The following is a 24,172-nucleotide window of genomic DNA, read 5'->3' on the forward strand; positions in this document are numbered from 1 at the left end:
AGGAGTAAACCTGATACTTAATGAAGTTTGTTAGCTGAATTATGCTGCAACTGGCAATACTAGTGTTGGGTGCTAACAATTAACCAGTCGTTCAACTGTTTGTTCTTCTCTAGTATTGTAACTATTCTATTTGTAAAGAAGTAGGGTGGGGGGAGCATGTGGGGATTTTCATCTTTGTGTTTTGGGTTTTTTTTTTTTTTTTTTTTTTTAAGAAAATAGGGGTTAAGCTTTACCTTAATGATTAATCTGCTTTAGTAAGCATGAAAGGTAATAGAAATAAGCTTGAATGTTGAGCATGGTTTAGCACCGCTAAGAGGTGCTGACTTACACCTTGAGGTCAGCTACTCTTGATTTGCTGACTCCAGGATAGTGCTTAAATCTAAACTTTTAAATTTTTTGTGGATTTTGTATTTCTTGCTGTTCAAACATCACACTTTTTTTTTTTTTGTGATTTAATTACCCTTATTTTATAGGTAGTACTGAAGGGAGGGGATCTGAGGCTTCCTGAACCATATCATTGCACTAATAGATCTGCTGAGATGTAATGGATTTGTTTGGCACAAAATACAGAAGTGATTTGCATTCTGATAGTGCTATGTAAATGCAGTTCATTTTCCTGACAAGCTTAAAATGAAGTTTGAAGCTCTCCAGATCTAATGTACAGCTGGGCTGTGGAAACGAAGTGCAAGGCGTGCTCAAAAGCGTTAGCAGCTGGATGATCTAAACAAAACAGTGATAGGAAGTGCTCATCTCCGCTCTGTGGCGTTTTGAATTACTTCCACAAAAAGATGTTTGTTCTCTTCAGTTTATGGATCTGAACTGTGGCTCATGCACTGCCTTGCTGTGATCTAGGAGGAGGAATGAACCCTTTTCAGTTGGGCTGTCTGTAACTGCACACTGCTGTTGTGAGCTTCATTCACGGACTCCGAGTGTGCACTTTCCTGTGCAGCTGTGGTAGGATAGTTGGTTTTCCTGGTGTAATTGTGGGGAAAGGTAAAATGACTCTGGTTTTCGTTTTGTCAGACTTCCTGTTTAGTTGTGGTAAGGAAGATCTAATAGAGCTCTATGTGTTGATTTGCTAGCTAGGTTTCATGATTCACAGATATGTCTGTGTTCAGTGGGACTTATTTCCAAAGTTTTATGCCATCTCACTGAACTGAGAGCGTAAAGGAGCGTAACCAGGAGGACAGATGTGTTACATGTGTGACCCATTTAAGACAACTGAAATAATTAAAGCTATTTTGAGAAGAAAAAAAAAAGTATTTAGAGCAATCCTTAAACACAGATAAGATGTATGAGTAGTTCTAATCTAATAGTAAACAGGAATCATATTTTGTTCTTTGTCATCACTTTGGAGAGAGAGCTTCAAAAAGGGAAGAATGTAACAGAGCTTGGGAGAAGACTGCAGAGTTTTACCCATAATTTTATTGAATGCAGGAATATTTCAGAATCATACTCCCTTGTGGCTCGTCCTTGGGAGAGGGAGGAGCATGAAACAATGCACTGATGCTGTTCCAAAGAGACTTGCTTGTGTCTTGGAGAGCAACCGAGGCCTAGTTGTGTACTACCTGTGAGAAGGAGCCTTGTGAGCACTTGCGAATATCTTCAATTCCTTCCTTGTTTTGTTTTTGTTTGTTGTGGTTTGGGTTTTTTTTTTGATTCCTGACACAGTTTCATTCATTCATTCATATGTTGGTAAACCATTCATAACCTACTCCCATATGTAGATATCTTTCTCTTTTATTTGCTGAAAAAAGTCAGCCTAGCCCATCTCAGTATAAAAATGTGATGGGTCACTGGAGTCTTGCACTGGACTGGAATGAGGAATGTGTTGGTCAGCTAGCTGAAGGTTGTATTGTGGGCTGCTTGCAAGCCCTGACAACAAGGAGTGAGGTGGGAGCAAAACAAGGTTGCACAAAGAAGTTTAATTGTAGCTTCTTTTCGGTTCTGGATGCTTGACTTGACAGTATTAATTTTTCTCTAATGGAAGGAGTTTTTGGGAATAATTTTATAAAACAAGTTACCATAATGTGCACTCATGTCCCTTCTCTTGTTTGTGTAATGATTTTTAGCAGTCTGTCAGGGGAGTGGAGAGATGTTACGGTATGAGGAACGGAAGAAGGGAAGTGTGGCGGAGTGTGGTACATATGCAAGGAACATGGTGTCCCTCTGAGGGAAGGAAGGTCTTTAGTCTGTGAGTTACTTCCATCTCTGAACGCGTTTGTCACTGCAAATAAAACTCTTCAGTATGTATCTGCACAAGTGCTTCTCTAGGCAACTAGTAGAACATGCTTCAAAGAAGCAGAGTACGCCGATGGAGTACACTTTGCTACAGACTGTGTGTGATTCTGCTTTACTGGTCAAGTAGACTTTTATTTATGCATTGAAAATACAGACAATAGTCTGTGATAATATTCTTTCTCTATAACAATCCTCCCATTTTAGGGTGACTGTTGTGCAAACTGGATTTTTCTGTGATTCCTTCAGAACTGTACTGATTATTTATTTATTTCCTCCTCAGGTGACTTTGTTACACAGTAGCTTTGCACGTGTTCATCGGTGAGCTCTGCTGAAGCACAGGGCTAGGCCCTGGGAAGCGCTAGGGCTTCAAATCTTTCCTTCTTAGCACAGAAAGGTTGGATGAGGGCTGAGTGGAACCTCCCCTGCTCAATAGGGGGTAGATGTCATGACCCATGGACTGGGTCTCACGCTACACAGATTTCTAAGGAAAAATTGAGAGCTGTGAAAAAAGTCTGTAGTAAAGCCATGCAGATTAAGAAAGCTAGAATTTCTTTCCTGAAACAGCAGCTCAGGGATTCAGGAAGAAAACTGCCTACAGGTATACATCCCTGAATATAAATACAGAATTGGAAGGTCGCAACTCAGGAGCCCCAAAGGTCCATTTCAGGGAGCTGCAAAGATTCCCTGCTGAACCGTCTGCTAGTAGAGATGCTGAGTGTTGTGAATGTACTGTGCTTGGTAGCTTGTTAAGTTCCACTGGTTTTGTGATTCCAAACCAATATATGATTTATCCTTTTAAAGCTGAACATATCCTGCTTGTTTAGTGTAGTTGCGATTGAGAGACGTTGCCTGAATGAAATGACTCTGAGGGAGGATTGCAAATTGTTGGAGAGTGCAGGTGAACTAGGTCTTCCGGAGTGAAAGCCAGCGACTGTGAGAGCAGAAAAACAAAAACTGAAAACAAATGCATAGTATACTGATTTGGTAACTGGGCATTGAAGGTACTTAGGACTCTACCAGGGCTGACTGCTCACAAGATGGGGCGAAGAGGGAATAACTTTCTCCCCATCCAGAGGAAGATTTAAGGATGTAGGTTATCTGAAACATGTTGTGTTATCACGGCAGGAAGCTTTCATGGCTGAAAATGTGTTGAGGAAGGCTGGAAAAGCATTTGCAATCTGTCAGGGGAGCATTACATCTAAAGCTGTGTACAGGCTGCTGCAGTATGGGCCTTGTGGAGAGCTGCAACCAATTTGACTAGTCAATTACAGTTAGGAAAACTAGTCTCTGTAGGGTAAGAAAGGTGAATTTGAAATCAAAGCTTGAATTATTGAAGGAACAGAAATGGAATCATAGTAGAAGAACAGTAGAACAGAGTAGTGTGGCTGCGCTGTAAAAAGCTTATCTTTAGCATCTGTGATGAAGTGAGTCCAGATGGCATGTGATGAAGGATGTATAAAAGGCTAAACAATAAAACTCAAGCTGAGCAGTTAGACTGGCAGTTGAAAAAAGCTTAAGTAACTTTGGAGTGGTACTTAGAAGAAATATTTTGGATTGGATCATTCAGTCTGCTAGAGGACACGTTTGGTCTTTGAAAAGAGCATTGCACAAAGAGCAAGGTGTGGCTGGATTTATCAGTGCAGAATTTAGCCCAGAAGACCTGAACCTTTGGGACTGAAGTGGAGATAGTTTGTACAATCCAGATCACTTTGATATGGATACACCAGGTTACCAGGAAAACACATTCCTTTCCTCACCCTGTGCTTATTTGCATCAAGATTTAGACCAGTTCTCTTCCACTAACCAGGCTGTATGGGCAGCCCTGATGCAAAAGTGTGGGAGAAATTTTGGGTGGTGGCTGACAGATCAAAACCTGTGACACTCCCAGAAGAAGCTGTCGCACCATGGAAGTGGGAACGTTCATTTCTAGTAAGGATCTAGACACTGGGAGTACATGGCAGTGAAGGATCAACTTGCGGTGCAGACCACGCTTTCCCCAACAAGATACACGCTACCTGAAGGAACTCAGAGCAGGCATACAGCAAGCCCACAGTTGGCACAGTGGACCCTAGGTTTAATGAACTGGGGAACAGAAGTGGAAAAAGACAAGGGTTTTGCACCAGTAATGCATGGATTGCAAATAGAAGCGGACGAGTATGAATGTTCACTATTAAAACAGTAGAAAATTTGATTTATTAAGAATGGATTCAGTCTTGAGTGAGCAAAGAAAAGCAATTGGCAAATATTGCTTACTTGCAGATCCGCTTACTTTAAACAAGGAGGTGCGTGTATGGTTTACAGCAATTTGGATAAATAAACAGAAATGAAAGAAAGGGAGCGTCCCTTCTGCTCGAGGAGGCAAAACTTCAACCATTAAAAAAGTAATAGAAGACTTGGAGAAATCACTGTTTTCAGATTTGTAATTGGCTTGACAAGCTGTTACTACGTAGTGACCAGTACAGGGAAAGACAGACATGTGCTCAGGGAATGGTAAAACACAGACACATCATCTACTGGGGACCTGTAGCTCAGTCCTCAAGGATCACACAGGACTAAATGTGTGTGAAAAGGCGCAGCCCAGCTGTAATTGTTGGAAAACCTGATTGTGCAGCATATCAGGAAGAAATAATAGCATGAAGAATATACCAAAATGTAAAGATCAATCTTGAAAGAAGTGATTTAATCCATTTCAGTTGAAGCTTTGAAAGAGTGAGTTAAAACTATAGTAACTTAATTCATTGTAAGTTCTTATGGTTTATTTTACAGGATGACACCACCAGCGTTACCAACATGAGAAATAGCTTAGCGTAGCGATGATGATGTTAACTTCATTAATGCCCCTTCAAGCAAGTGTGTAATATAGAGGGACTCCAGGAAGGATGGAAAAAAAAACCAAAAAAAACAAACAGAAGAGAAAAGATTTGAAACAGAGGAATGCTAAATACTAACAGTACTTTAGTAAGGAGTATAGAGAATTGTGGGGTTTAACATGTATGTGAAGGAAAAATGACTAATGAAGGTGCAGCCAAACTGAGATGGAGGTAACACTGAAGGAAGATGGTGTGGGTAAGTATTAGAGGAGAATTGCATATGTCTGGTAACCAAAGCTTGCTCCCTGCCCTTAAGTGTGTATCTGTGTAATACTTTCAAATGTTAACCACAATTCCAGTTGGTAAACCTGATGGCTGTTGATCAAATTGTCTGTACAACTAATAACCCTCCTTAGAATACAGGAAAGAATGGTAGAAATACCTGTAGTCTCGTAATAATATCAGACATCTTAACCATGGAAGAAATTTTTTTCTGTGCAAGCTGTAAGAGTTTAAAGCAAAGACTTGAGCAATAAGACTGTGCCAAGAAGACGTGATTCTTCGTAGTTCTTGTAATTCTTTGCCTGTGGTATTACAATGCTGCCATAACAGTTAATTGTAGTAAATACAAAGCTTATGTGCTTGTTGGAAGGGGAAAGATGGAACCAGTGGGTATCAGGCAAACGGAGTACAGACATAAACAAATCACAATATTATACAAGCTTACTGGCTAGAATATTAGCAAAAAAAAAGTTGGAATAAGAAGTTTGCTGTCTGAATACAATTATTACCTTACAAAAGTGGGAGGCTTGCTCAATGAATAACTTCTTCAGATTAAAAAAATAATACCAATAGTAGTACTCTATTTTTTCTTCAATGATAACACAGTATTTCTCTGTCATTAGAAATCACAAGCAACAGTGATGGCATATGAACTTGTAGTTAAAGAAGGTCACTGACATGGAGTATTAGCTGAAGACGTTCCCTGGCTACAAACAAGCTTTATAAAAGGAAAAAAAAGTTAAATGAGCTTAAAAAGAAAACAATCGCACATGTAAGTTATAGCTGCTCATGCAGAACTTGAGTGAGTCATTACGTGCAATTACCCTTCATCTTTGGCACTGCAATTAATACATGTTTTGATGCTGTATTTCAGTTAGCAATAAATCACCTGGCCATTAACAAGAATAATTGTTTCCAAATGTCTAAACCTTGATCAGTTTCTGTGCCATCACAAAGTAGCGATGTTTGTATAGGTTATGGCAACATGCAATGACTGCCAAATACGTTTCAGCCAGATGAACGTAAGCGTGTATATCAAACAAATACGTGTGTGTGTTAGAACATCACAGACCAAAGGAAATGTTTCTGTTACTACACAGCAAGCATTAAACATCACTGAAATCCGGTTTGCACTGATGTATATATAATATTTATTAAAGTAGCAGTTTTGCTAAATACCTTCTGGAGACCGTTTCTTATGGAAGGCCAGAGGTACCTTGCACATCTGCCTCTGAAGTAATTTGTAAAACTGTATAGTTTATTTTTTGTTTCCTTGTTTGTTCTCTGTGGCAGGATGCACAGGATCTTTGTGACAACTTCTACAAAATCAGGATTAGACAAAGGGTCACTGATAACTTTTGGCACAGTGGTTAGGCGTGAAGATGTACTGGTTTTTTGGTACATGCATAGAGTGACTTAACTTTCTTATTTTTAGAAGATCACTTGAGAAATTGTATAAGGCTCTATGTAGAGTGCTTTTGCTGAACAGTGTTCGTTTTGGCGAATCAAGACAATTTTTTTTTTTTTTTTAAAGAATGCTGCAGGTTTCTTAACTGTATGTGTGAAATAATTCATTGTGTGTCCCTTTTTGCCCTCCAGACTGTCCCCAGACCAATACATACTGGTTACGTGGTACACTGACGCTCAGCCATTGCCAGCAGCATCATCTTGGCAAAAAAAAAAAAAACCCCAACAAAAATCAAACTCCTTGTATATTGTGTCTCATTGTTCCCAGGAGATCCTTTTTATGCTGTGAACTGTGAAATGTTTACGTGCATGTTCCAGTTTATCCTCCAACTAAGTAGTCTATTATTTGGGCAAAGTCCACGTAGAGCAATTCAGAACAAGGTTTAGACATAGTCAGTTGCACTGCACTACCTAATTCAGGACTTAAATGTTTGTGTTCAAGGTAGGAAGGTCTTCATCTGGTCACAGCAAAGAAAAAAAGACTAATTATTTAAAAAATATTTTAAATTGAATGAATTTCAGTTCATTAAGTTTTACAAATCGCTTGATGCTGAAGTAAAGTCTGAAGAAGAAAGGATCAAAGCCAGGAGGTGTTAGGCAAATACACTTTTCCAATAACAAATGGATTCTGTCACCTTAATTGAAATACACTACCTAAAATGAGTTCCCTAGTAACTTTGAACAATTTATGAAGGGTTCTGACTGGTTGTTTGGAGATATAGATAGATATATATATATATATTTTTTTTTTCCCCCTGCAGCTGTGAATTAGGTGGAAAAATACTGCAGCTGAACATAATGTTGTTTTGTCACTAGAAAATTCACTGCTGGCATTGAATTCAGCCTGGGAAAGTAAACAGGTCATGACACAACATCTGTTTTGTGGAGAGCATAGTTATTACTACCAGTAATACTGCAAACACTGAATTGGAAAAAATAACTTCAGAGCAGAGATTCTGTAATGATGCCTTTTTGACCATTGTTCTGTGGATTGCGTTAGCTGGATTTCCGTTAGATATGTACTTGGAAGGTAGGTTTGAACAAAATACCCGTGCTGCTCAAACATAAGGTGGAGCTGTTTCTTTGTGACAGAATTTCCACCTCACGATTTCCACAAGTCTCTTTTTTTTTTTTTTCTTTTTTTTTTTTTTTTTTTTCCTTTCTTCCTCCTTCTTACCATATTTTCAGTGTTGCTGGTGATTGTACAGGGAGTATTCTGGAGGCATGTGATCAAGGTTTCTTGAACTCCTGTAATGGTTTACATTTGCTCTTAGATTTCATTTTTAGCTAACAAAATCCATATGAGACATTAAGGGATCTCACTCTGTATCTAGCTTTGGTTAATCCCCCTCAGCCTGTTGCTAATCTGAGCTGACTTTGGTTCCTGTACCATGCTTCCTTGGGCTGGCGGTAACTGTGACAACAATTTACCTCTTCCTTGGGGTGATTGCCTTTTTGAGTCAGAGAAAACGGATTCTCTGCGGTTTTTCAGTTTTTTGACTGTACTGCAATACAAATTTGTTACTTTGCACTGATGCTTTTCCCAGACAAAGCATTCAAATGAAAGGAAAATCTTTATATGTAACTTGTATGTTTAAAGTGTTGACACCATTGGACAGCAGCTTTACCTGTTTGGATCCTGACCAACTTTTTATATCTTCTTCTAAAACTAGACAAACAGAATTCCAGCCTTAAATAAAGCTGTGATCTTGCAGAACAAGAAATGCCTAGTGACTACTTGGAGCTAAAAGGGAATTTCTTATTTCTGTCAGTCTTAATATGCCTGTAAGAGTTCAAGGAGCATCTGGATGATGCTCTTAGTCATATGATTTAGTTTTAGGTAGTCCTGTGAAGGGCAGGGAGTTGGACTTGATGATCCGTATGGGTTGGTTCCTTCTTGAGATATTCTGTGATTCTACGAAATGTGCCACAATTCTTCCTGCACTGATGCCTGTGAGGGGATGGCCCATTTTACAGAGGAATAAAGTAGGCTAGAAAAATAGTGCTTTGCTCAGGGCTGCCTGGTAGATCAGATCATGGACAGACCAGCATGGATATTCGGACAGCTGCTTGTTTTTAAATTCTTCCCAATGACACTAGTTTTAGTAGCTGTGGTAGCTACTCAAAATATCACCACTTTCTAGGTTTTTCTAACAAAAATGTTAGCGCCCTAGTAACAGTAAAGCAGTTGAACAGATATTTTTCCTAGAATGACAATTATTCTTTGCCCATCCTGGCTTCCTGGCTTCTGTGCTGTTTCCAGATTGTCCAGACTCCCTGAAGAAGCCTGCCGTGTCCATTCTCTTTTTACTCTGGCTTCTTGGAGCTATGGTTCTTTGGGTAAACAAGGCAAAATTCCACTGGAGTTTGGAGACTGTCATGCCTGCTGCAGAGTGAGGATCAAATTAACTTCTTAAAAGGTACTTAAGTTACTAGTCGTGTCTTCTTAATGTGTATATCTGTAGTCCTGGTACACTGGAGGATTTGTGAAAAGATTATTAAGGGTGTTTTCCTGTGGTTAGTTTGCTGCTACCTTTTTTTTTTTTTTCATTTAAAAATATACGTTAGTAATAAGTCACACATGAAATGTAAAAAGCTGGCTAATCGTCTCTAAGCACTATCAATTTCACGCAAACCACGGCTTCTGACGGTCTGCAGGAGTGGTGGTTCCCTGTAGGTGACATGGTCTGGATTATGATTTAAATCTTCAGACTGTCTACTCCAAATTAATTCACATTAAAAATGTTTTTGAGAAAAAGCATGTAAAGAGTACCCTCCTTTAAGAAAAAATCTGTACGTGATACAGCAAATAAGTAAGTTATAGTCCTGCAAACACAGAGCATTTGGTTATGCCTAGTAGTGTCTGCTGGGATTCACAGTGATGCTGCTGCTGTGTTTGATTCTAACAGAGATGATCTGAGTATCTCAGCCTAGAGAAAGAACCTAAATGATGCTCTACATTTTCCTGTTCTTTGCTAAAACAACCTCAGAAGTGAGACTTGCTTTCTTTTTTGTTGCTCACTCCCTCGTTTGTCCCTTCCCCCTCCACAGAATGCTGCTTCCCTTACTTCTTTTGATCTTTTTTTTTTTTTTTTTTTTTTAATTAGAAGTTGTTAGGCTTGCCAAAATGCTATCTACTGTAGTATAGCTGGAAGCTTGCGATGGAAGGAGCAGCTGAAATAAATTCCCTAAGCAATCTAACAGTGGTGCAAGTTGTCCGGTCTTGGAGCAGTTACTAAGGCAGCTTGCCGTACCTGTCTGTTCTTTGGTAAGGGTAAAGTAGAGGTCAGTGTTTTGTAGATTCTGTTTTTTTTTCTGTTCTTCTTTATGAGTTAGTGTGTGCAAGTTTGTCATATGGGACTTCAGCAGATCCAAACCCTCTTAACATTGAAAAAGGATCTAGTATCAAATTATAAGATCATTATCAGGGAACTTCATCTATAAATGAAATTATCTACAATAAAAAATGTAAGGTACATAAATATTAAGTATTTCTTTTCCTTTTCATGATATCTTTTTCTGTATTTTTAATAACAATTTTAAATTGTAATTTCTAGTGAACATTTGCTGAGGGCAGGAAATGTTCTGACATCCTTGGAGGCAAGGTTCAGAGTTAAAAGAAGTGTTTTACAATGGCTGTATTGACACCTGTGGCTCTCTGGGCTACTGACTCTGCTGAAAGTATCACAGTGTCATATTTCTTTATGTTGGAGTAATGATCTGAAATATGGATGCAGTGCTGCCGGGGAAAGCTGGGGACTTGCAGTTGTAGTCAGCCTCCAGAAATGAGCACCTTTCTCCTGCATGTGCCTGGTTTGCTTTAACTTTTCAGTTGCTTTCCCCAGGTTCTGACTTGCAGAGCTTCAAACTCTCTTACCCTTCTTGCTAAAAGCCAACTTGTAAATGTTTGCATTAACTGACTCGCTTGGAAGTCTCAACTGTTAATGTCAGTGCTGCTCTGTAAACTGATTGTGTCGTGGGACTTTGTGATAGCCAGCAGCTCAAAATGTCAAATTTAGTTTCTGTGTGTAGCAGATAGTGCTACATGGCACTCAGCTCTGAGAAAAACTCATCATACACACACAAAATAAACAAACTCTGGCAACTCCTTCTGATAATGATAGTTTCTTTGTCCTCAGGTTTTGCAAACACTTAAGGCACAGAGTAGTCATTTTCTATCAGTTCTTCTAAAAGTTGCCCCCCTTAGGGTCACCTTCAGCTGGTGAAACAAAATCCCTTTTATGAGGTCGTTCTTCTCATATTAAATTCTGTGATGGTAAAGTTAACTCACCAACTGCAACCCTGTAGAGGTAGATAAGAAATCTACAGTGTGATTTCACTTTTTCAGCTCTGTTATGCCACATAGTAGTCAGAGTTCATTTATTTCATTAGTTTACTTCATAAAGCAATTGCATAACTGTTAGTACAATAGGGCTGGAATGGTGTATTACATTTACTGAAATAACTTGGCAATTAATTTCAAATGATCTCTATGCAGTCATCTCCTACATATAATAGAATTATTCAAATGTCTATGGACATTTTGCATGCAGTACTGGAGTGAGTTAGATCAATCAAAAATTAATTGCATCCAAGGCATCAGTATAGCCTTCTGGGATCAACTGAATACCAGTATGTCACAATAAAATCATAATAATTGATGTAGCATTGAATCATGCCTTTGCTTCTCACTTACAATGGCAATTTTATTAGCTGAGCAGGCTAGGTGGAAAAATGGAAAGAAAAGAGAAATGAAAGTAAGTTAAATACCAGCTAGTGGCCATTAACTTTGATTTAATTCTGTGCGTATGTGGTTTATCATCCTGACGCTTTCTGTACACTTAGAATAGCTTGTCCTTGTTTTGCACAATTGCACTTTCCCTGTACTTTGTATTTATATATGTAAAGAGGAAAGGAATATATATGGCTCAGCATTCAATTAAAGTTGTCAGCCCAAAATATTTCTTCTCAGCTTTGGTTTGATGGCTTGAGCCTTCAACATAAAAAGTATCTCTCCTGGTATTTGGTTTCTCATAGCCTTTTTCCTTTCTGAAGGTTTGACTCTTGGGTGATTTATGTTGTAGGGTGCGGATACCAAAATACTTAACGATTTCTCTTTTCCCTAGCAGCTTTCCTCTAACTCCTTAAAGTTTTTTAAAGTCATAAAGCAGGACTATTGCTATGTCACAGCTACTGAAGAGCAGCTGAACTGACTTCATACTTTTACTTTTTGGTATATGGGTATTAGGGAACAAAGAGGAATTACTTAACTTCAAATTCAACTACAAACTTTTTATTATTTTCATGGGAATGATGAGCTAGAGAAGAATCTGTTTTCCTTAGCATATTTTTTTATTTGAAGAGCCAAATTAACAATCATGAGGTATAAAAAGATAGTTATAAAAGAAGGGATTTCAACTTAAGTGAAAAAATTATTATTTTATTTTTTCTTTTTATGTGTTTGATACCCTTGTGTTAACACATCACTGTTATTCTCTTGGGGAATTTTGCTTTGTTTCCTGGTCGTTTCTTCCAAAAGTCTGTGTTCTTTACCATCTTGTTTGGCTACATGCTTCCACCTTCCTGTTGCTTCCCCAAGTGCAAGTCTGGCTTCCTAACGGCATAGTTTTGGACCTCTTATGTAGTGCATACTGACTTTCCTAAAAGTGTATTTCTACCTCCTGTGTATTAGGTAGCAAACACGTTTTTGACCGACAGGAAGTCGTGGATGAAGTGGTGTGTTTCTGGTATCCTAGACCACATCCAGGATCTCTAATGACAATCACTGCTTTCCTAAAATGAAAGATGGAGGAGGTGCTGAAGCTCATACCAAAGAGGCTGTCATGATGTTGTGCCATTATTAATAGTGTCAGAAAAGCAAGTCTTCTTTCCCCAAAATGGACAAGAAGGGAATAACAGAGGAACAGAGCAGTTCAAAGGCATCAAATCAATGTTTTGTCAGCCAGCATTTGCCCAGTAGGTTCTGTGCTGTTGACTTCCCTCTGCTCCGTTGGGTTGTGTGCTCTTGCTCATCCTTTTCTGTGTTCATGCTTGTGTTTGAAACCTTGCTACTCGTATGTGCTGCAGTTTGGACAGTTGTGTGCTTGTCTGGGTGGGTGGTCCTGCACTGTACAGAAAGTATATTTGCTCTTTCTTCTGAAATACAGAAATGCAGTCATTTTGTAGCCATCTTCTGAAGGGGAATGAGAAGGCAAGCAGGGATGGTAAGCTGCAATAATGAACAAGAAAACCACACTGTTGCCTTGGATGAGGGAGAGGTGAGTGGTAGCTGTTGTTTTGTCTTGTTTTATGGCAGAGGGATCTGAAAGCAGGTCTGGAAAATAGTTAAACGCACTCAACTTGTAGAGCTGTAGCTAGATATTCAGGTGGGAAAAACATTCAAACACAAGATGGGACTCCAGATGTAGAAAAAGAAATTCTGAACTGTCAGGGTTCATGAGTAATGGAAGAAAGTGATAGAAGAGGCTAGAAACACGCGTTGGTGTCTGAGAGCTGGCAGATGGAGATTGATGTAGAACTAAAAGTGTCTTCAGTCTATGTAATGTGACTTTTCCCCTCTGAGTTTGCTGTTTTATCTTGCTCCCTTTTGTGTTTCATCTATCCACTCTTCTTTCATTGCTTTATCTTACTGCTAAATTTTGAAAAACTGCAGCAGACTCAAACCTGCGATGCCATTGTGCTTATGGATAGGTACGAAAACTGAGTTTTCACTCTCAGCCTCAAATGATTTGATTCAGCCTCTTAATGGTAGAAAATTCAAGACAAATATGAAAGTCTTTGGACTCTGTTCACAAGAACTGCTCAAATCCTGATAAATATATTTAAAACCAAAAGTGCCTGAATTCTAGAAGTGAAACTGTTACCAGCTCCTAAAGATGTCAGCATTCCTGGAGGGCAAAACCAAGGCAGTAAGTGGATAGCTGATTTAACTGTAAAAACTCTCTCCTACTGCATCATGTGGGTGACACTGCAACTAGAGCGTCAAATCAGGGCATTTCATCACTACAGAGTTGACACAATTACAATTATCAGAAAAGTGGGTAAAGAATGGAAAGAGGGTGTGGAGGGGGAAAAAAAAAAAAGCTTTGGAATTTTAACATACTACACCCTTTTCAGGGCTGGAGTTTTTCAGGCTCCATCTAAACAGCAAGACCTGAGTTTGATTAGTGCAAATAGAGCCAAGCTAAATGGGGCCAGTACTGGTAACAGCTTAGCTGTCGGAGTGCTGGATCCATGCAGATTTGCAGGCACCTGACCTGGTTGAGGCCTCTTAGAAAGATAGCTTGGGCTGAGACCTATGCAGCTGCAACTGTCTTGATACTTATATTATTTTTGCGTACTAGCTCTAGAATGTCTATTTGAGTTGTTTGTGCTTTGATTGCACTGTGGATTTCCCCTGCAATTGGTGACACAGCAACAGATGGTTGCGTAGACCTTTGCTAAATACGTGCGAGAATCAGAAGGGATTGTGACAGCCTACAAGGACCTGAAAGGCGTGACAAAGGAGGAAGGGATATGATAGGTTAGTGGTATACAGTTAACATATGATAAATATTCCTGCAACAATTGGCAGGAATTTTTCCTAAATGATAATTTTCTTATTTTTTCCTCATTTAGATCTCTCTGGAATAGATATCTCTGTGTGACAGCAGAGCCTTCATGTTTGAGAGGTAGTAAAATTAGCCTACGTAAAGATGCAGAACATGGTGTAGATTGTAGAGCTGGACCTCTATGCTGGAAAAATCTGCGCCCCTTTCCATTTACTGATGAAGGATTTAAACATGCTGTGGGTATTACCCAAAATTATTCTGGTGCTTAAACCCAGATTAAAAGGGACAGGGATGATTCATTGGCTTCATGAGGATGTATTGTCTTGGTAGATGCTGCCAGTCAGGCTTTCTGATTAAACCTGCCCTTTGGAGCTCCTAATTTGAAATGAAATGCAAAGTTGAGGCATGACAGAAATATTGCTCGCAGTCAACAGATGAACTGTCTGAGTTTAAGCACAGTGGAAGGGGGAAGCTTTCACTGAGTTTCCTTTTAACCTAAGTAACCTGCAGAAAGGCTTTGTGAAGTACGTTGTGTCAACAGCTGGTACCAGATACTGAAGATCCTTTTTAAGAAAGAGCAATGATTTCTTATAGTAAAAACTAAACAACACTTTTGTGTGTCGTGTAGGGAGAGTGTGTGTCTGGCTTTTCTTTAGACAGAACTGTTTCAGAACTGTGCTGATCCTTTCCTAACTGGTGGCATTTCACTTCATGAATTATGAATTTGAGAATATTTCCTTGCCTGTTTGTAATCTTGTAACATCTCTATGATGTTTATCACAACTGTTGTGTTTCAGCACTGTTGCGATCTTTTAATGGCTTTAACCTGATCCGCTTTTGGCACCGAACCTGAGTGCCAACCATTAAGATTCCCTTGTTCTCTGGATGTTTCTTATCCTGGGTTTTGGATTCTGTTTCTCCTGTTGTACAAGATTTATTGGCTGTATCCTCCAGCATAAAAATGTGAAATTAATTTTGTTAATTAATGTTTGACTACTTATAGTAATGAAGAGTTTATTAACTTGTTTATAGTTATCTCATTTTCTTCCTAGCATGAAGATGTTTTTGTTCACAGTTGAATTTAACTAAGCCTTTATTTGTGACCTCCATTTGTGAAAGCAGGCTTTGCTGCTTACTGGAAATACCTGTGAGACTGTGCCCTTTTTTCCCATTTATGTAATCTGATCTGTAGCTGTGAAGTGCAAAGTGTTTATTCTCTCCCAAGCTGTTTCTGTGTAAACAGTTTTCAGTCAATTAAGAATTTCTCTGTGGACTTTTTCTAAAAGGACAGGTAAACCCTAGACAAATTTTGGGCTCCCCAAATTCTTTCTCTCTGTCAGGAGTGTGAGGTGCAGCTAGAGATCAAGCTGGCATCAGAATTCAGATGAGCTTTGTGGCTCCTGCTCCGGTGGTCGGTATTTCTGTCCCAGGTTTCTGTGTTGCAGAATTAAGGCTGCTTTAATTGAGAGAATTGGGAGTTCTGAGAACACATTTTAATAAAAATTTAGCTTCTTACTGGAGCATTCAATTTTTATATTTCCATAAATAGATTTGTGAATAAGACTTTATTAATGTTTTACGGTAACTGAAGAAAATGGCTGTTATTCAAATGAAGGATACTGGGAAACAGCTCCATGTAAGCCCATTTGTCTGCTGTCTGTAACGTGGGTTATATGACTGCGTGTAATGCTACCACGGCCTAAAGCAATACCGTATCACAGCAATGTTCTCTTACCAGTTATATGAAAGTATTTCCCATAACAAAGAGAAGTGACGCTTACCTTAGATGGTTTCATTTTCTTTCATGATCCTCCATGGCGTAGCTTTTTGGATGTTAATGGAGCTGGGTATTGTCTCTGTTATTTAAAGCTGTTCAAAATGCTATTAACTGTTTAATTGTTCTGTCAACCTTCTCTTTATTTTTCTAAAGCTTAAAACGAAAAAGCACCATTACATTTTTTGAAAATAATTCTGCATTTTTGTTTATTGTTTTGGTTTTGCATGGCTGGTAGTAATGAAGGACTTGATAGAGAAAGATAACTTTTTTTTTTCCCCTCCCCAGGAAATATTATCAGTGATTAATGAATGGGGCAGCTTCCTTTATCTGTAATAATACTTCAATGTTCGTCAAAGTATTATTTAATTTACTTTCCTTTTTTAAAGATGCCTTTAAAGATGTTATGACTTTCTTATTTTTAGTATGAAACTTGTTGTTTGAGTGAATTAAATCAGCAATAACTTGGCAGCTTCAGAGAGGACAGAGACCTCTGGAGACCTATCAGGCTGGAGCCTCGGAACTTGCAATCGCTTCTAGTTCACTGTTGCATGAAGTTCTGAGACATGGTGCTCTTGAGTAGCATCATTTTAGCAAGGCATCACTACTGGACATTAATATTATTTTTAAAATGTTAGATGTTCAATGATAAGCTTTCAGATTGTGGGACAAGCAATGTTGTAAGATCTTTTCTATCTACAGTGATCTGGGTTTCCAACAGTTGGGAGAGTTGGGGAGGAAGAAGGAACCCAATAGTGTTGCAGTCCTTTCTTCTGCCAAAAGATGGGGTAAATGATCTACTGAACAGTCTGTACTGCTGATTGATTTTCTAGGTGAGGAGGAACTTTTCCACGAGGAAAGAAGCTTTTCTGTTGCCTTATAGTGTTAAAGCTTTGTACTTCTCGTGATTTGTGCTAAATGTAATGAGGCGATTCGTTTTAATGAATTGACCAAATTGGTTGGTAACAGATGGGTTGGTGACAAGTGGGTTAATTAGGAGTCTTATATAATCAGTTTTTATTTCAATTATTTTGTTTACTTATGTGTGAAAGGGTTATTTTAAAACAATCTTTTCACCTCTTGCAGAAAAAAAAGAAATATCTGCGTTATTGGTCGAAGCAGTCCCTTTCTTCAAATATAGGGATCCCTGTCAAATTGAACTAAAAATAGCGTTGGTGTGCCGTAGCTACAAATGAAAAAGCTAACATTTTCAGTAGTGCAAGGAAGTTATTTTAGACAGTCGCTATGGAACACTAGATTTCTTTGGGAAATAAAACCACATGCTGTAAGCATAGCTGGGTATTGTCTTTTCCCACAGGTTTTCATTTCCCTTGTCCGTGCTAGAATTACCTGTTAGATTCTGGCAAGTGAGCTTCTCCCATCAATTATGCTAGCATTAAAGCAGTAGACTTTGGTTTTTTTCCTCTGTCGCTGTGTTTGCATCACTTAATGCCTACTTTTGGGTCAAGGGACTTTGTCTGATTATTTCTCTCAGGTATGCACTAGGCGACTTGACACTACTACTAATCCCTTGAGTTAGGTGCTGCCAGTCTGAACCATTACATCAAAAGTGCTGGGAAGACTAATCAGGATTAGTTGAAGGAGGCTGAAATCACAGAGGAGAGGCTGTGTAATTTAGATTCATCAAGTAAATGAACTACAGACATGTATTATGAGTAAAACTAGTCCCAGAGTGGCCTTTTTTGCTTGGTAATACTATGGTGACTTTCCAAAGGGTATGGCTAAGTAAGCTACTATTTTTACAGCAGTCTTTAGGATATGTATTGCATCTAATGTCTGGTATCTTCTATTACCTAGATTTCTCCCAACCCCCCCCGCCCTCCGCCAGCATCCCCATTTATTTGTAGAAATGTCGCCTTAGAGGCAGTCTTGTTTGACTGCTTCCAGAATATCCCATTTTTTAGTCCAGACTTTGTAGCTCTTCAGAGAATTGAAAGATGGAGAGTACTTTTAGCTTTGAATATTTCCAATAATGCAGATTTTTCCCTTTATATGTCAGTAACTTGCAGCATTAGAACAGAAGTAACATGTCAGGTAGGTGGCATAAATGGGGCAGAGAGGTTAAATGACTTCCCCAGATGGACTTAGGAAGTCTGTGGCAGATTGCAGTCCAGAGCTGAGTAGAGTTTAGATTTGGGTACCTTTTCAGGCTACAGATGATTCTAGTATCAACCTGTTAAATGTTAAATATAACCCCTTGATTCCCTCATGTCCTACAAAAAAAGCCAGAAACTGATATAAGCACTTAAAAGATGATAATGTGATATGTAGTGTGGGAAGGTGAAGGAATAGCAATAGTGCATTGGGAGGTTGTTTTGATGATTCAATAAATTTTTTGTACATTTTGACCACTGCAAACACTGGCAGCTCTAATTGTGTGTTACGAGACTTTACTCAACTTTAAAGTGCATTTACATAACTTCTTAAACCCACTATTCTAAAAAATGCAAGATACTTTGGCTAGATCACAAGTTCACTTGAAGAATTCTCGTACTGAGGAGGAAAAAAGCTTTGATTTGACACAAGTGATAAGTTTTTACTTAAATGTAATCCTCTGCAGTGCAATATTTGTGTGTTACTTACATTATTCTCGAAATAAAAAAAAGGACTCTCAGGCTGGCAGCAGTTCATATTTGAAATGCTCTCACATCATTGCTTATTCTCTATAAGGCGTAACTATCTGGAAGAATGAACTTAAATGTTAATGAATTCAACTGCTTTATCCATTCGATGTGTCTTCATTCTGGGAGAATTGTGAGGGGTGGGGGGGGAAGAAAAAAGGACAAAGAGAGATGCTTTGTGTAAAACTGAGTTGCTTCTAGAAGTAGATCTTTATCTTCAGAGGCAGTCAATATGCATAATTCACAGGCTTACTCACTTCTCCACTGGTTAAAGATGGTAAGTGTTTTGAAAATCTAAGATCTGATACTGTTGAGGTGGTGAAGGTGAAGGATGTTTAAATTTACATGACACAAAGCCAAACATTCCTGAACTAAAGCACATCATAAAAAGCAGTTGCAAACCTTGTGATGCCATGAGGTTGGCTTAGTATTAGCTCTAATTGCCATTTCCTTATGTGTGTTGGATGTTGTGCTGCACCGCACAGGTCTTCCAGTATGGAGATGACTCATGTTGTGCTTGCAGCTTAAAGGTCCCAATTACTGTAAAAGTTGAAAATGTGCCTTTTCCTGACATGGCAAATGACCTTTGGTTCCTGTGGGCCATGGGATAGTGTGTTGCTGTCCATTTAAACAGTAAGAAGCAGATTTAGTATATTGAGGTAGGCCAGAGTATGAGAAATGCTCTGTAAGATCGCATTGTTTTATTACTTCTCTGTGCTGGGCTTGTTTGGGCTGTGCCAGGAGCTCTGGACAAGCTCTGTATGTAACTTTATGAGAAGATGCAGCCATGCTACTGTAATACTTGGTGTGGAAACGGGTGCTGGTTAGAAGCAAGTAGCCTGTGGTGGCTACTTGTGTGGACACAAGGACTTGATTTAAAAGTTAGCTGTGGCTGTCTTGCTGGTACAGACGAAATAGGAGTGGTCTCACTTCATTACTTGTTTGCACTGCACCCGGATAACGTGCATTTTGTCACACATGCTGACACAAGGCACTGTGCAATGACACAACTGTGGGAACTCTGTGCGTGCGTTGCTATAAATAGCTTTATTTCAAAGCATTTAGTGCCCTTGAGATCCAGGATTAGTCTGCAGTCTGAGTGCTCAAAAGTTAGTTGGGTGCTTAAATCAAAGGCATTGCCTGATCCCTTCACAGAGGAAATTGCAAATTGAAAATTTAGGCTGTTAATTGTAGTTTGATTTCTGGACATCCCTTTCTTGGAGCTGCTGAGAAAAGACAGTCATACTGTAGCATTGGTTCAAGAGCGTGTTAATGGGCATTATTTCGTCTGTCACTGTAACATAAAGCCACCATTGTGAAGAAGCACTTAGTGATGTAATCACGCACAACTTGGTTATATGCTGGTTTTATCATCTAATCTTGCTCGTAATGGAACTTTGAATTAAAGTGGATTTGATTTTTTTTTTTTTTTTTAGAGAGTTCTATCCTAAATACCAGGTGTATATACAAATGTATTCTAGAGATCAGAAAGTATCTTATTGGTGTTTTGTTTTTAAAGGGGTATTGCAATGGGGACAGTGCAGTTTAAATTGTGGTATACATTTGTAGCGAGGTTGAGTGAGCTCCCGTGTCTGTCTTTTAAACCTAAAATATTGACAGTAATGTAATCAAAGTCCTTACTTTTTATAGAAGGTTTCCTGAGGCTGTCCCTCAGAAACCTATTAAATCTGAAAAAGAAATGAAAACGTAGTCTCACAGGGCTGACTTAAAGGACACAGGAAAATCCAGATCTCCACTGATTCCCTTTCTTGACATGAAACCAGCACGGACTTTGTGAGCATTTCCTTGTTTCTTTCCATGTGCTTATTTCCCAGCATTTATACAGGGGAATGTACAGGGAGACACTAGAGCTGTTGATGACCTTACCTCTTTTCTTCTTTTTTTTTTCTTTCTCATTGTTAGTGTTTAAAACAATGCATAAGGGCTTTTCTTGCCAAAGCCTCTTGTATTCAAACCTTTAGCATTCCTAATGTAAAGACTCACTTCCCCTAATGAACTGACTTGTCAAACATACAGATTTGTTTGAAAAAAAAATTCAAAAGCAGCAATTTGAAGTAAAAAAAAAAATAAAATATTACCATATTTCATAGCAACAATGTGTACTTACTGGTGGGAGTAGTGGCCTAAGGGCTTTGGTGCAACATTTCTTCTGGTTAGCTGACTCCATGATCCTTCATGTGCTGCTTTTATTCTAGCACAGAATACGTTCCAACCTCCAAAGTGTCAGATATGCTCATTGCGGAAAACTGTTCCATTGTTTTAAGTTTCTGTCAAAAAATTTAGGGAGAAAACCAAATTTGCATGAGTGTGTGTAAATAAATAATAAATGTTTGTAAATAGTCTGTTTGCTCAGTTGTAACATCTACTTTAAAAGATCTTTCCAGCTGAAAGCCATTTTAGAGATTGCTGCTCAAATTAATCGTAGCAAGTGCTTTTTAAAAAATAAAAAAGCACCCAGTGGCATGGCTCTTGCTTCATGTAGTTTACTTGCTACTCATGACCTCTTCAAACACATTAAAAGGAGTGTCCCTCATGCCACAGTCATAGGCAAATGTTCTTAAAAGTGTCTTGTGTTGATTTCTGCTTAGGTTTGTGAAGATAGGGCTGGATGCTGACCTTTCCTAGATACGTCAAACTCTCCATTGTGTTCTTTATGCTAAAATAAAAGTTAGCTGACCTGTGAATATGCCAGCTCTGCTTCCCCTTCTTCCTACCTGTCCTGCAGATGCCCTGAGCTTGGGGAACAGTGGTGCTTGCTTGTCTTGTTTTATGCTGTACTCTGATCTGCCTTGAGAGCATCGTGTATCCCTCCACAGAGGAGGCAAGTTGAATGGCTAGTAAATTATTGTTTTTCTTTCGGATGCAGAGTTATTTAGCCCAGGGGTTCAGGAGGGGTTGAGAATTCAAGGAGTGTTCAGTGACCTTCACACTCGCCCTATCATGTGGTTTAGTGTTGGCAGAACAGTCTGTGCTTCCAGTGGGACCTGCCGTGTAACACTACACTGGCTGCACAACCATCCACGTTTCCTTTATGTGGTATTTTTTGGACAGTCTTTCTTTGCAGGTGGAATACTTTTTCTGTGTCAGGAATATTCCACATGTGTAACTAAAGAGGATTTTTTGTTTACCTTTAATCTCTGGCCCATTACCTTATTTTCCTCCCTCTGCATACATGAAGGGATCCTTGTCATGTCTTATTTGTATTGGACATAGGCCAAAGGGCTTTCACCGTAACGGAGACCCAGCTGTGCTAAGTAGTAGTGCTACAGAGTGTAAAAACATAATCCTTGACCCAGAAGGGCTTACAGCCTAGGTAGGGTGCTATTTAGAGGCAGAGGATGGGATATGAAGCTGTGCTTAGCTAGGTGAGGTGGAGTGATTGCTCAGGGCAGTGGTGGAACCAGAAATAAATCACATGCTGTCTTAATTGCAGCTTATATTGCTCTGTTCCCTTGTCTTCTGCTTAGGTAATCAGAATTGAACCAACTTAAAGGATCAAGTCCAGAAGAAAGAAGCCTATGATGCATATTGCTGTAGGATACAGTCATGGAGACTCTTCCTTTGGTTGGGAAGTCATGTGGCTGCTGTGCAGAGAGTAAGGTTTGCTATTAAATACAGGAATGAAGCTATATTACTCATTCTGCCACTCTTGTTTTGAGTCAGTAAAAAAATTTGTTCTGTTGCCTTAGTTTCTCTAGCTATTCAGTAGTCACACTGGGACTGCCTGGCTCTAGATACTTTCGTTCTGTGGGCAAATTGTTACCTTGGATTGATTTGATTTCATTGAAATATAAATAACATGCACAAGCTGTTACAAGTTTATAACAACATCTCCTATGCATAGCTGTGCTGTCAAAGCAGATGGTGCTATCTCTGGCTCCAGAATTAAAGTAAGACTGAGAACACGTTTGTTGCTTCACTGTTAATCCCGAAAACAAAGTACTAATCTAAGAATTCAACAGAAGTGCTTTCCTATATACTTTTTAAAAAGCAATAAATAGCAGTAAACCAATAAATGTTCTTAGTACTTGGTAGGAGGAAAAATCTGGTATGGAAAGTCATAGAACCTGAAGTTGGTACTATATTGTCTCCTGGTTTAGATGTCTCATGTTTCCAGACTGGAACAAAATTGTTTGATCTTAACTTTATTATTCTGCTTTCATCATAGTTAATTTCTTAATCTGTTTTCCTAAAACGTAGAGAGAACCATTACAGCCTCTACTTAGGCACTGGCTTTTCTGGCAGTTTGTGGCTGTGTAGTTTTCAGCACGGCAGGGTCTGTTGAGTTATTTGCTTCTTGCTGTTCTTGTGCTGCAAAGGATAAAACCAGCTTTCTGCCATGAAGAATGAAAATGTTTCCAACATCATGTTGAAATCAGTGTCATTTAGGCTTGGTTTTTGATGGTTTGTAAACTGCTCAGAATACACTGTAATGCTTCACCTACGCTGAATCCCTTACGGGATGCAATTCCTGTGTGTTGTGAAGTGTTGTGGTGTACTTGTTTGGCCCAGTATGGCCTAATTCATGTTTTCCAAACCTACATCCTGTTTGTGACGGTGCACAAGCAGGTGCCTAAGAAAATACTGAAGAGCAGGATAAGTGCATAATAACACTTCCCTCACTATTCCAGTGACCCACTTCATTTCTGAGCCTTTGTAAACTTTTATATCCTAAGGCAATTCTACAGTGTAATTGCATGTTGCGGTTTCATTTGACATCCCATAGCTCTTGTCTTATGAGAGCTTTTGAACACTTGTTTCCTATTTAACTTTTCCATGACTTCTAGTATCTTAACCATCTTTGGCATACCCTTAGCTGTCTCTTTTTCAGACACAGTGCTGATGTATTTAGTTGTTCATCTGAATGGAAGCCATTTCATTTCTTTGATTGTCTTTGCTGTCTTCTGTACTTTTTCTAGTATATGACAGCTTTGTTGTGATGGAGAGAAAAGGGAGCATACCCATTCCTTTGTTAATAATTCCTAGCATTTGTTTTGATTGTGTTTTGGGTTTGTTTTTTTTTTTTTTTAAACTGCTAATGAAGACTGAGTTGATGTGTTTACAGACCTGTCAATTATAACTTTAAAATCTCATTCCTGAGTGGTAATAGCGGTTTTGAAGTCAATCACTGTGAAAAGTTAGGATCATCTTTCTCTGTGTGCGTTACTTGTATCAATCTGGAGTTTTCTCTGCTCTTCTGTCAGAGTCACTCAGCACTGCAATTCTCTGCAGTCAAGTTATGTTTTTATTATTATAGATGCTTTAATAACACAAGCAGACTTTGTCGTCTTGGTGTTCACCCCTTTTGCAGATACACGAATATGTTGAACAGTTCAACCTTTAGCAGAAATCTATATTATGATC

The 24,172-nt window shown here is 38.9% G+C and overlaps 1 long non-coding RNA gene across 1 annotated transcript; it reads left to right on the forward strand.

The window, feature by feature from the left end:
- Positions 1 to 2,952: 2,952 nt before the first annotated feature.
- Positions 2,953 to 8,045, forward strand: LOC147599494 (uncharacterized). Its single transcript, XR_015259555.1, has 4 exons — positions 2,953 to 5,307; positions 5,957 to 6,105; positions 6,627 to 6,731; positions 7,562 to 8,045. It is a non-coding gene; the product is annotated as an uncharacterized LOC147599494 (long non-coding RNA).
- The last annotated feature ends 16,127 nt before the right edge of the window (positions 8,046 to 24,172 follow it).

Source organism: Chlamydotis macqueenii, chromosome 10, assembly GCF_036417535.1.
Source record: "Chlamydotis macqueenii isolate bChlMac1 chromosome 10, bChlMac1.mat, whole genome shotgun sequence".
Taxonomy (NCBI): Eukaryota; Metazoa; Chordata; class Aves; order Otidiformes; family Otididae; genus Chlamydotis; species Chlamydotis macqueenii.